At 43.5% G+C, this 12279-nt stretch overlaps 1 pseudogene; it reads left to right on the top strand.

Annotated features, from left to right (window-relative positions):
- The first annotated feature begins 1335 nt into the window (after positions 1 to 1335).
- LOC119331860 lies at positions 1336 to 4419 on the top strand (annotated as a pseudogene).
- The last annotated feature ends 7860 nt before the right edge of the window (positions 4420 to 12279 follow it).

Consider the following 12279-nt stretch of genomic DNA (forward strand, 5'->3'; position numbering starts at 1 on the left):
TCGGGTTTATTAGGCCTCTATTATTTTGAGCCACACTTTGACCATCCATATGATTAATAAAATATAAAATATATGCTACAAAGAGTACACTGTTGGATTTGTATTTCAAAGAGCTTTCCGATGATGAAATTTTTATGACATGTAGTTTACATTTTATTAGTTAAATTTGTTGGTCAAAGTTTAGCACAAAATAAGAGGGGTCTAATAAACCTGGACGGAGGGAGTACAACATGTGCATGGTTTTGCCCTAGATGGGCAGGGTATAGGTAGGATTTTGTGGCCTTGAGAAATATGGGTACTCCCACTTTTCACTTGGGGTTATCTTTGACCACGGGTCAGCACAGAGATATATGACATGCATGTTACACAAAGCATATCATTGAATTTGTATGTGAAAGAAGTTTCTAATGATATAACTTTTATATCATATAACTCATATACTAATAATTTTATCATTGGTCAAAGACTACTTCGAAAAACATATTAGACCCTGTATACATGAAAAGGGGTATGTATTGTTGTGCTCGTGGTAACCACCCCTACCCCTACCCATACCGTACCGTACCCATTGCATCCTTACCAACCCTAGCGCCTAGCCCCTACTGATTTGCTCCCCATCCTCGGAGCAACTAGATTGAAAAAGGAATCGCCAAGCTTAATTGGCATGGCAGGCGACAGGCTGGCCGGCTCTATATTTTCCTAGGCCCAGCCCCACCCTCCTCAAATGATCGAGTCCTCTTCGCATCCTCGGTCACTTTCCATCCCATCATGTAGGAGTATGTGTCTTCCATAGTTGGAGAAAGATTCATCCGCAGACGGATGTAACGCTCAGGCCTCCGCGGGTGCTCCTTAATTAACCGAGCCACACAGGGCCTCCAAGGTTTATTCTGATTGTGATTGGCCTCTCTGCTTTATATACTTCATTCATGCATGACAACAGTTGAACCAAGGAATCACCTTACACATGTGCATGTGGTTGATGAAATGCCTATGCCATACCGTTCTCATGCTGCAGCTTGGGAGAGCAAAGTAGTAGCAGGCATTTAGTTACATACTTGATTGATGATTATTGAACTAAGTACTGGCTATGACCACGTTATACTCCCTTATAATTCCCACGGACCACGACAGAGGTGACCATCAAAGTCCATCCCTACTGTATTTATTTCTACTCAACAGCTATCATATTTTACTACTCCAAGTTTGGCTTGACTATATGCATGCAGGAGCTAGCTCCAAAGTTGCCTGTATCCCAACCAAACTTCGAGGCCGTCACTGACTACATACATATAAGCACATATCACGTCTCTGCAAGCTGCAAGCCAACAAGCTGCCTGCCATGGACGGGTGGTTAAGCTTGTGTTTCATAGCCGGATCCACGCTCCTGGCAATTTGGTTTCTCGACCTCTCCCGTCGCAGGAACAACCCCAATAAGAAGCTGCCTCCAGGGCCATGGACTCTCCCCATCGTCGGCAGCCTCCTCCACGTCGTCGGCGCCTTCCCGCACCGCACCATTGCAGAGCTGTCTCGCCGGCATGGCCCGCTGATGCACCTCAGGCTAGGCGAAGTCGCCACCATGGTCGTCTCTAGCGCCGAGGTGGCGGCTATGGTCTTGAAGACCAACGACCTCACGTTCGCGGACCGGCCACGCACCGTGACGCAGGACATCTTCGGCAGCGGCGGCAAGGACATCGCCTTCGCCCCCTACGGCGCCGCGTGGCGCCAGATGCGCAAGGTGTGCGTCATGGAGATACTCCGCCTCGGCCGGCGCCGGCGCCGGCGCTACGGTCAACGTCAGCGAGAAGGTGGCGATGCTTAGCAACGACGTCGTTTCGCGGGCGGTTTTCGGCGGCACGGTCGCGCAGCGGGACGAGTACATCCGCGAGTTGGGCGAGTCGATGGAGCTTGTCACCGGCTTCTGCCTCGTCGACATCTTCCCCTCTTCGCGGCTGGTGCGGTGGCTTAACAGCGTCGAGAGGCGTATGAGGAGGAGCTACGGCCGTATGCAGAGCATCATCGCTGACATCCTCGACGAGCGCAAGGCCGCACGAGCTGCCGGCGATGGCTCCTGCAGCACCGATGACGAGGATCTGCTGGAGGTGCTGCTCAGGCTGCAGGCCGAGGACTCTTTGGAATTCCCTCTAACCACAGAGATTATAGGCGCCGTCATGTTTGTAAGTACTTTACTTTCTTATAGGAAGTTTCTATTAGTATCTATCTATTTTCCCCCTAGTATATAGTAGTACTAATAACTAACTACTCGTAAAACACAATTAATACAATACAACAGAAATGAAAATATGCTCTTGGAACTCCAAGAAAACACAGAAGTGCTAGATTGCCGATTTACTGACCATCTCTCTACCAGCATATCACTCTCTTTCTTATCTATCTATTTATTTGTCTATTATATACTAAACAAAAACATAATACAATCTCTCATATACTTAAAAAAATACATAAAGATAAGGTTATATCATCTATTCCTTTCTTTGGTCTTTCCATAGGGCAACTACGACGCGGATCATCAATTCGCCTCAAATGTTTGAACCGGACAGTTCAGATATTTTTTTGTTATCCATTGGTGGTCACCAAAATTTTGCACACCCATTATGGATGTCCAAAATCCCACAAACTAAAGCCAAACTCGAGAGAGGTTTGGGAGGTTTGGATGTCCGCCATGTTTGATTCTAACACCCCAGGCACACCAAAATACCCCACCCAGAGCCACCCCTTCCTCCACTCTAACCCTCCCCTTGTGCTCTGTATCCGCTGAGGCTGCTGCCACCGATGTACCATCAAAAATCATACACCTACGAAACCTTACGTAACTCAGTTACGTAACCTTCCTCTAAATTCTCTTTTCCCCATCAGGGGGTGGGCCTCACCCTTTCCCTTATTCCAATCAAATATTGCCAAGTCACACAATCACGTAATTGTACATAAAATATTTCGTGGATGTAGCATTGCTCGATGTACCACCCTGGCTGCCACCCAGGCCTTGTCGGACCTCCACCTTCAACTGCGCCGCTCTCTTTGGACTATGATGTCGTTCCACCCTAGATCCAGCCTCAACCCGGGTATCCTTCGCCCCCTGCCGACGCCATCCACGGAGGACACCATGCCTGACAAGTGTCCCGCCAAATGCCATTGTCATTTTTTCTCATTGAAACAAACACGATGACAACATACTCGATGAAGGGGGATAAATTGTTGTGTGAGACGTGGTTGTCCAGCAGTGTGGAGTTTTAAGGCATGAAGCAAAATGTCCTGTATTTTGGTAACGTGTGCATGTTTGGTTCAATGAGCACAAGCACTACACGCCCTACAACATGAAAGTCAATATAAATCATGATCCAACATGACACATAAATTATAGAAAAGAATACATACCTAGCTCTTAAACAAGTTATGTGGAAGTTATCCTTGTCTTGGCCCTTGGCAAATATATAAAACATAGTATTGATAATATAACATATGTGGGCGTTATTGGCTTTAAATTCCACTTCAATATGTATAATTTATAATTGTACATGTCATAATCATCATTTCAGGACATGTTTGCTGGTGGCACGGATACCACCGCAACCGTTTTGGAGTGGGCTATGTCAGAACTTGTGAACAATGCCGAAGCCATGACTAAAGCACAACTAGAGGTCCGAGAGGTGCTTGGCGAAGACCGAGTTATCATTACCAATTGTGACATTGCTAAACTCCCCTACATGAGGATGGTCATCAAGGAGGTTCTGAGGTTGCATCCACCCATTCCTCTAGTCCCTCGCATGGCTAGAGATGATTGCAATATTATGGGTTATGACATGCTTAAAGGCACCAATGTATTAGTTAATGTCTTCGCAATTTCCAGAGATTCAAGATATTGGGAAAATCCTGAAGAGTTTAAGCCCGAGAGATTTGAGAACAACAATATGGATTACAATGTGACATATTTTGAATTTATTCCCTTTGGGGCTGGGCGACGGCAGTGCCCTGGGATGTTCTTTGGCATATCGACAGTGCACATCACATTGGCAAACATGTTGTATCATTTCAATTGGATGCGTCCTGAAGGGGCTTGTCTGACTTCATTTGACATGTCTGAGAAATTTGGGTTGACAATAAGACGAAGATATGACCTGCAGCTCAGAGCTATTCCATGGGTGGGCGTCAAAAATATACTGTTGAGGTGATGCAAACGACATGGTATCTATCTTGTGATGTATGTTCAGGTATATTCCTTTTAGCGTATGAATTTATTACATTGCATCTTTGCGCACTAGAATAAGAAAAGTTCGTTGGGACTGCACTACTTTTCACAAATTGCATTACTTTGTACTACAGAGCATAGCTTAAATTGTATTAGTTTTGTGTTTGTCAACATATGAATGATGCAATATGCATATGGAAGTAACATGGTCTTTTATTTGGTCCGACACATCTGATTTGTTTACCAAAGCATATATATATATATATATCCAACAAAGCGTGTGAACAAATTGTGAAGAACTTTTTTGATGAATTGTAACGTCCCGAGAGCGGTAGAAATCATCTCCCTATTTTTCGGTCTTACATATATTATGTGTGAGATCCTTAGATCCAAGATTGTCATGGTTTATTTCATTATAATTGTTTTAAATGAGGGGCGCTTGATTGATCTCTGACTTTGAAAAGAAGCCTTTGGCGGTCCATCGTGGACTACCTACCACGAGTAAGTTGTAAGAGCAATCCAACGCAGAGACCCAAACATACACGGATTTTGTCCGTTTAGACATAGCGAGCCTCCAACGCCAAAATAACAAAAGAGGACAATAGCTACACCAAGCGCCCCGCCTCCTCCGTGTCGGCCGGCACCTCCTCCCACTGTCCTACTCTCCCCCTCGTGTTGGAAACGTAGTAATTTCAAAAAATTTCTACGCACACGCAAGATCATGATGATGCATAGCAACGAGAGAGGAGAGTGTTGTCCACGTACCCTTGTAGACCGAAAGTGAAAGCGTTAGCACAACGCGGTTGATGTAGTCGTACGTCTTCACGGCCCGACCGATCAAGCACCGAAACTACGACACCTCCGAGTTCTAGCACATGTTCAGCTCGATGACGATCCCCGAACTTCGATCCAGCATAATGTCGGGGAAGAGTTCCGTCAGCACGACGGCGTGGTGACGATCTTAATGTTTCTACTGTCGCAGAGCTTCACCTAAGCATCACTACAATATTATCGAGGACTATGGTGGAGGGGGGCACCGCACACGGCTAAGAGACGATCAACTTGATCAACTTGTGTGTCTAGAGGTGCCCCCCTGCCCCTGTATATAAAGGAGCAAGGGGAGAGGTGGCCGGCCTAGGAGGAGGGCGCGCCAAGGGGGGAGTCATACTCCCACCGGGAGTAGGACTCCTCCTTCCCTTGTTGGAGTAGGAGAGAAGGAAAGAGGGGGAGAGGAATAAGGAAAAGTGGGCTGCACCCCTTTTCCAATTCGGACCAGAGGGGGACGCGCGCCTCCTTCCTTTTGGCCTCTCTCCCCTATTCCCGTATGGCCCAATAAGACCCATATACTCCCCGGCGAATTCTCGTAACTCTCCGGTACTCTGAAAGATACCCGAATCACTCGGAACCTTTCCGATGTCCGAATATAGTCGTCCAATATATCGATCTTTACGTCTCGACCATTTCGAGACTCCTCGTCATGTCCCCGATCTCATCCGGGACTCCGAACTCCTTCGGTACATCAAAACTCATAATATAACTGGCATCGAAACCTTAAGTGTGCGGACCCTACGGGTTCGAGAACAATGTAGAGATGACCGAGACACGTCTCCGGTCAATAACCAATAGCGGAACCTGGATGCTCATATTGGCTCCCACATATTCTATGAAGATCTTTATCGGTCAGACCGCATAACAACATACGTTGTTCCCTTTGTCATCGGTATGTTACTTGCCCGAGATTTGATCGTCGGTATCTCAATACCTAGTTCAATCTCGTTACCGGCAAGTCTCTTTACTCGTTTCGTAATACATCATCCCGCAACTAACTCATTAGTTGCAATGCTTGCAAGGCTTAAGTGATGTGCATTACCGAGAGGGCCCAGAGATACCTCTCCGACAGTCGGAGTGACAAATCCTAATCTCGAAATACGCCAACCCAACATGTACCTTCGGAGACACCTGTAGAGCACCTTTATAATCACCCAGTTACGTTGTGACGTTTGATAGCACACAAAGTGTTCCTCCGGTAAACGGGAGTTGCATAATCTCATAGTCATAGGAACATGTATAAGTCATGAAGAAAGCAATAGCAACAAACTAAACGATCAAGTGCTAAGCTAACGAAATGAGTCAAGTCAATCACATCATTCTCCTAATGATGTGATCCCGTTAATCAAATGACAACTCATGTCTATGGTTAGGAAACATAACCATCTTTGATCAACGAGCTAGTCAATTAGAGGCATACTAGTGACACTCTGTTTGTCTATGTATTCACACATGTATTACGTTTCCGGTTAATACAATTCTAGCATGAATAATAAACATTTATCATGATCTAAAGAAATAAATAATAACTTTATCATTGCCTCTAGGGCATATTTCCTTCAGTCTCCCACTTGCACTAGTGTCAATAATCTAGTTCACATCACCATGTGATTTAATACCAATAGTTCACATCACCATGTGATTAACACCCATAGTTCACATCGACATGTGACCAACACCCAAAGGGTTTACTAGAGTCAATAATCTAGTTCACATCACTATGTGATTAACACCCAAAGAGTACTAAGGTGTGATCATATTTTGCTTGTGAGAGAAGTTTAGTCAACGGGTCTGCCATATTCAGATCCATACGTATTTTGCAATTTTCTATGTCAACAATGCTCTGCACGGAGCTACTCTAGCTAATTGCTCCCACTTTCAATATGTATCCAGATTGAGACATAGAGTCATCTGGATTAGTGTCAAAACTTGCATCGTCGTAACCCTTTACGATGAACCTTTTGTCACCTCCATAATTGAGAAACATATCCTTATTCCACTAAGGATAATTTTGACCAATGTCCAGTGATCTACTCCTAGATCACTATTGTACTCCCTTGCCAAACTCAGAGCAGGGTATACAATAGGTCTGGTACACAGCATGACATACTTTATAGAACCTATGGCTGAGGCATAGGAAATGACTTTCATTCTCTCTCTATCTTCTGCCATGGTCGGGTTTTGAGTCTTACTCAATTTCACACCTTGTAACACAGGCAAGAACTCTTTCTTTGACCGTTCCATTTTAAACTACTTCAAAAACTTGTCAAGGTATGTACTCATTGAAAACTTATCAAGCATCTTGATCTATCCCTATAGATCTTGATGCTCAATATGTAAGCAGCTTTACCGAGGTCTTTCTTTGAAAAACTCCTTTCAAACACTCCTTTATGCTTTGCAGAATAATTCTACATTATTTCCGATCAACAATATGTCATACACATATACTAATCAGAAATGTTGTAGTGCTCCCACTCACTTTCTTGTAAATATAGGCTTCACCGCAAGTCTGTATAAAACTACATGCTTTGATTAACTTATCAAAGCGTATATTCCAACTCCGAGATGCTTGCACCAGTCCATAGATGGATCGCTGGAGCTTGCATATTTTGTTAGTACCTTTAGGATTGACAAAACCTTCTGATTGCATCATATACAACTCTTCTTTAATAAACCCATTAAGGAATGCAGTTTTGTTTATCCATTTGTCAGATTTCATAAAATGCGGCAATTGCTAACATGATTCGGACAGACTTAAGCATAGATACGAGTGAGAAACTCTCATTGTAGTCAACACCTTGAAATTGTCGAAAACCTTTTGCGACAATTCTAGCTTTGTAGATAGTAACACTACTATCAACGTCCGTTTTCCTCTTGAAGATCCATTTAATCTCAGTGACTCGCCGATCATTGGGCAAGTCAATCAAAGTCCATGCTTTGTTCTCATACATGGATCTCATCTCAGATTTCATGGCCTCAAACCATTTCGCGGAATCTCGGCTCATCATCGCTTCCTCATAGTTCGCAAGTTCGTCATGGTCTAGTAACATGACTTCCAGAACAGGATTACCGTACCACTCTGGTGCAGATCTCACTCTGATTTACCTACGAGGTTCGGTAGTAATTTGATCTGAAGTTACATAATCATTATCATTAGCTTCCTCACTAATTGGTGTAGTAGTCACAGGAACAGATTTCTGTGATGCACTACTTTCCAATAAGGGAGCAGGTACAATTACCTCATCAAGTTCTACTTTCCTCCCACTCACTTCTTTCGAGAGAAACTCCTTCTCTAGAAAGGATCCATTCTCAGCAATGAATATCTTGCCTTCGGATCTGTGATAGAAGGTGTACCCAATATTTTCTTTTGGGTATCCTATGAAGATTTACTTCTCCGATTTGGGTTCGAGCTTATCAAGTTGAACTTTTTCACATAAGTATCGCAGTCCCAAACTTTAAGAAACGACAGCTTAGGTTTCTCGCCAAACCACAGTTCATATGGCGTCGTCTCAACGGATTTAGATGGTGCCCTATTTAACGTGAATGTAGCTGTCTTTAATGCATAACCCCAAAATGATAGTGGTAATCGGTAAGAGAGATCATAGATCTCACCATATCTAATAAAGCACGGTTACGACGTATGGACACACCATTACACTATGGTGTTCCAGGTGGCGTGAGTAGTGAAACTATTTCACATTGTTTTAACTGAAGGCCAAACTCATAACTCAAATATTTTACTTCTGCGATCATATCATAGAAATTTTTATTTTTGTTACGATGATTCTCCACTTCACTCTGAAATTCTTTGAACTTTTCAAATATTTCAGACTTGTGTTTCATCAAGTAGATATACTCATATCTGCTCAAATCATCTGTGAAGATTAGAAAATAATGATACTTGCCGCGAGCCTCAATATTTATCGGACCACATACATCAGTATGTATGATTTCCAACAAATCTGTTGCTCGCTCCATTGTTCCAGAGAACGGAGTCTTAGTCATCTTGCCCCTGAGGCATGGTTCGCAAGCATCAACTGATTCATAATCAAGTGATTCCAAAAGCCCATCAGCATGGATTTTCTTCATGCGCTTTACACCAATATGACCTAAACGGCAGTGCCACAAATAAGTTGCACTATCATTATTAACTTTGCATCTTTTGGCTTCAATATTATGAAAATGTGTATTACCACGATCGAGATCCAACAAACCATTTTCATTGGGTGTATGACTATAGAAGATTTTATTCATGTAAACAAAACAACAATTATTCTCTAACTTACATGAATAACCGTATTGCAATAAACATGATCCAATCATATTTATGCTTAACGCAAACACCAAATAACATTTATTTAGGTTCAACACTAATCCCGAAAGTATAGGGAGTGTGCGATGATGATCATATCAATCTTGGAACCACTTCCAACACACATCGTCACTTCACCCTTAACTAGTCTCTGTTTATTTTGCAACTCCCATTTCGAGTTACTACTCTTAGCAACTGAATCAGTATCAAATACCGAGGGGTTTCTATAAACACTAGTAAAGTACACATCAATAACATGTTTATCAAATATAGCATTGTTCAGTTTGCCATCCTTCTTATCCGCCAAATACTTGGGGTAGTTCCGCTTGCAGTGACCAGTCCCTTTGCAGTAGAAGTACTTAGTCTCAGGCTTAGGTACAAACTTGGGCTTCTTTAATTGAGTAGCAACTTGCTTGCCGTTCTTCTTGAAGTTCCCCTTCTTCCCTTTGCTCTTTTCTTGAAACTAGTGGTCTTGTCAACCATCAACACTTGATGATTTTCTTGATTTCTACCTTCGTCGATTTCAGCATCATGAAGAGCTTGGGAATTGTTTTCGTCATCCTTTGCATACTATAGTTCATCACGAAGTTCTACTAACTTGGTGATGGTGACTAGAGAATTCTGTCAATCACTATTTTATCTGGAAGATTAACTTCCACTTGATTCAAGCGATTGTAGTACCCAGACAATCTGAGCACATGCTCACTGCTTGAGTTATTCTCCTCCATATTTTAGCTATAGAACTTGTTGGAGACTTCATGTCTCTCAACTCGGGTATTTGCTTGAAATATTAACTTCAACTCCTGGAACATCTCATATGGTCCATGACGTTCAAAACGTCTTTGAAGTCCCGATTCTAAGTCGTTTAAGCATGGTGCACTAAACTATCAAGTAGTCATCATATTGAGCTAGCCAAACGTTCCTAACATCTGCATCTTCTCCTGCAATAGGTTTGTCACCTAGCGGTGCATCAAGGACATAATTCTTCTGGGCAGCAATGAGGATAAACCTCAGATCATGGATCCAATCCGCGTCATTGCTACTAACACCTTTCAACTTAGTTTTCTCTAGGAACATATCAAAAATAAAACAGGGGAGCTAAACGCGAGCTATTGATCTACAACATAGATATGCTAATACTACCAGGACTAAGTTCATGATAAATTTAAGTTCAATTAATCATATTACTTAAGAACTCCCACTTGGAAAGACATCCCTCTAATCTTCTAAGTGATCATGTGATCCAAATCAACTAAACCATAACCGATCATCACGTGAAACGGAGTAGCTTTCAATGGTGAACATCAATATGTTGATCATATCTACTATATGATTCACGCTCGACCTTTCGGTCTCAGTGTTCCGAGGCCATATCTGCATATGCTAGGCTCGTCAAGTTTAACCTGAGTATTCTGCGTGTGCAAAACTGGCTTGCACCCGTTGTAGATGGACGTAGAGCTTATCACACCCGATCATCACGTGGTGTCTGGGCACGACGAACTTTGGCAACAGTGCATACTCAGGGAGAACACTTTTATCTTGAAATTTAGTGAGAGATTATCTTATAATGCTACCGTCAATCAAAGCAAGATAAGATGCATAAAAGATAAACATCAAATGCAATCAATATAAGTGATATGATATGGCCATCATCATCTTCTGCTTGTGATCTCCATCTCCAAAGCACCGTCATGATCACCATCGTCACCGGCGCGACACCTTGTTCACCATTACAGCATCATTGTCGTCTCGCCAATCTTATGCTTCCACGACTATCGCTACCACTTAGTGATAAAGTAAAGCATTACAACGCAATTGCATTGCATACAATAAAGCGACAACCATATGCTCCTGCCAGTTGCCGATAACTCGGTTACAAAACATGATCATCTCATAAAATAAAATTTAGCATCATGTCTTGACCATATCACATCACAACATGCCCTGCAAAAACAAGTTAGATATCCTCTACTTTGTTGTTGCAAGTTTTACGTGGCTGCTACGGGCTTAAACAAGAACCGTTCTTACCTACGCATCAAAACCACAACGATGGTTTGTCAAGTTGGTGATGTTTTAACCTTCGCAAGGACCGGGTGTAGCCACACTTGGTTCAACTAAAGTTGGAGAAACTGACACCCGCCAGTCACCTGTGTGCAAAGCACGTCGGTAGAACCAGTCTCGCGTAAGCGTACGCGTAATGTCGGTCCGGGCCGCTTCATCCAACAATACCGCCGAACCAAAGTATGACATGCTGGTAAGCAGTATGACTTATATTGCCCACAACTCACTTGTGTTCTACTCGTGCATATAACATCAACGCATAAAACTTAGGCTCGGATGCCACTGTTGGGAAACGTAGTGATTTCAAAATTTTCCTACGCACACGCAAGATCATGGTGATGCATAACAACGAGAGGGGAGAGTGTTGTCCACGTATCCTTGTAGACCGAAAGCGGAAGTGTTAGCACAACGTGGTTGATGTAGTCGTACGTCTTCACGGCCCGACCGATCAAGCACTGAAACTACGACACCTCTGAGTTCTAGCACACGTTCAGCTCGATGATGATCCCTGGACTCCGATCCAGCAGAATGTCGGGGAAGAGTTCCGTCAGCACGACGGCGTGGTGACGATCTTGATGTTCTACTGTCGCAGGGCTTCGCCTAAGCACCACTACAATATTATCGAGGACTATGGTGGAGGGGGGCACCGCACACGGCTAAGAGTCGATCAACTTGATCAACTTGTGTGTCTAGAGGTGCCCCCCCTGCCCCTGTATATAAAGGAGCAAGGGGAGAGGTGGCCAGCCTAGGAGGAGGGGGCGCCAAGGGGGGAGTCATACTCCCACCAGGAGTAGGACTCCTCCTTCCCTTGTTGGAGTAGGAGAGAAGGAAAGAGGGGGAGAGGAACAAGGAAAAGTGGGCTGCACCCCTAGTC

This window comes from Triticum dicoccoides, chromosome 7A, assembly GCF_002162155.2.
Source record: "Triticum dicoccoides isolate Atlit2015 ecotype Zavitan chromosome 7A, WEW_v2.0, whole genome shotgun sequence".
Taxonomy (NCBI): domain Eukaryota; kingdom Viridiplantae; phylum Streptophyta; class Magnoliopsida; order Poales; family Poaceae; genus Triticum; species Triticum dicoccoides.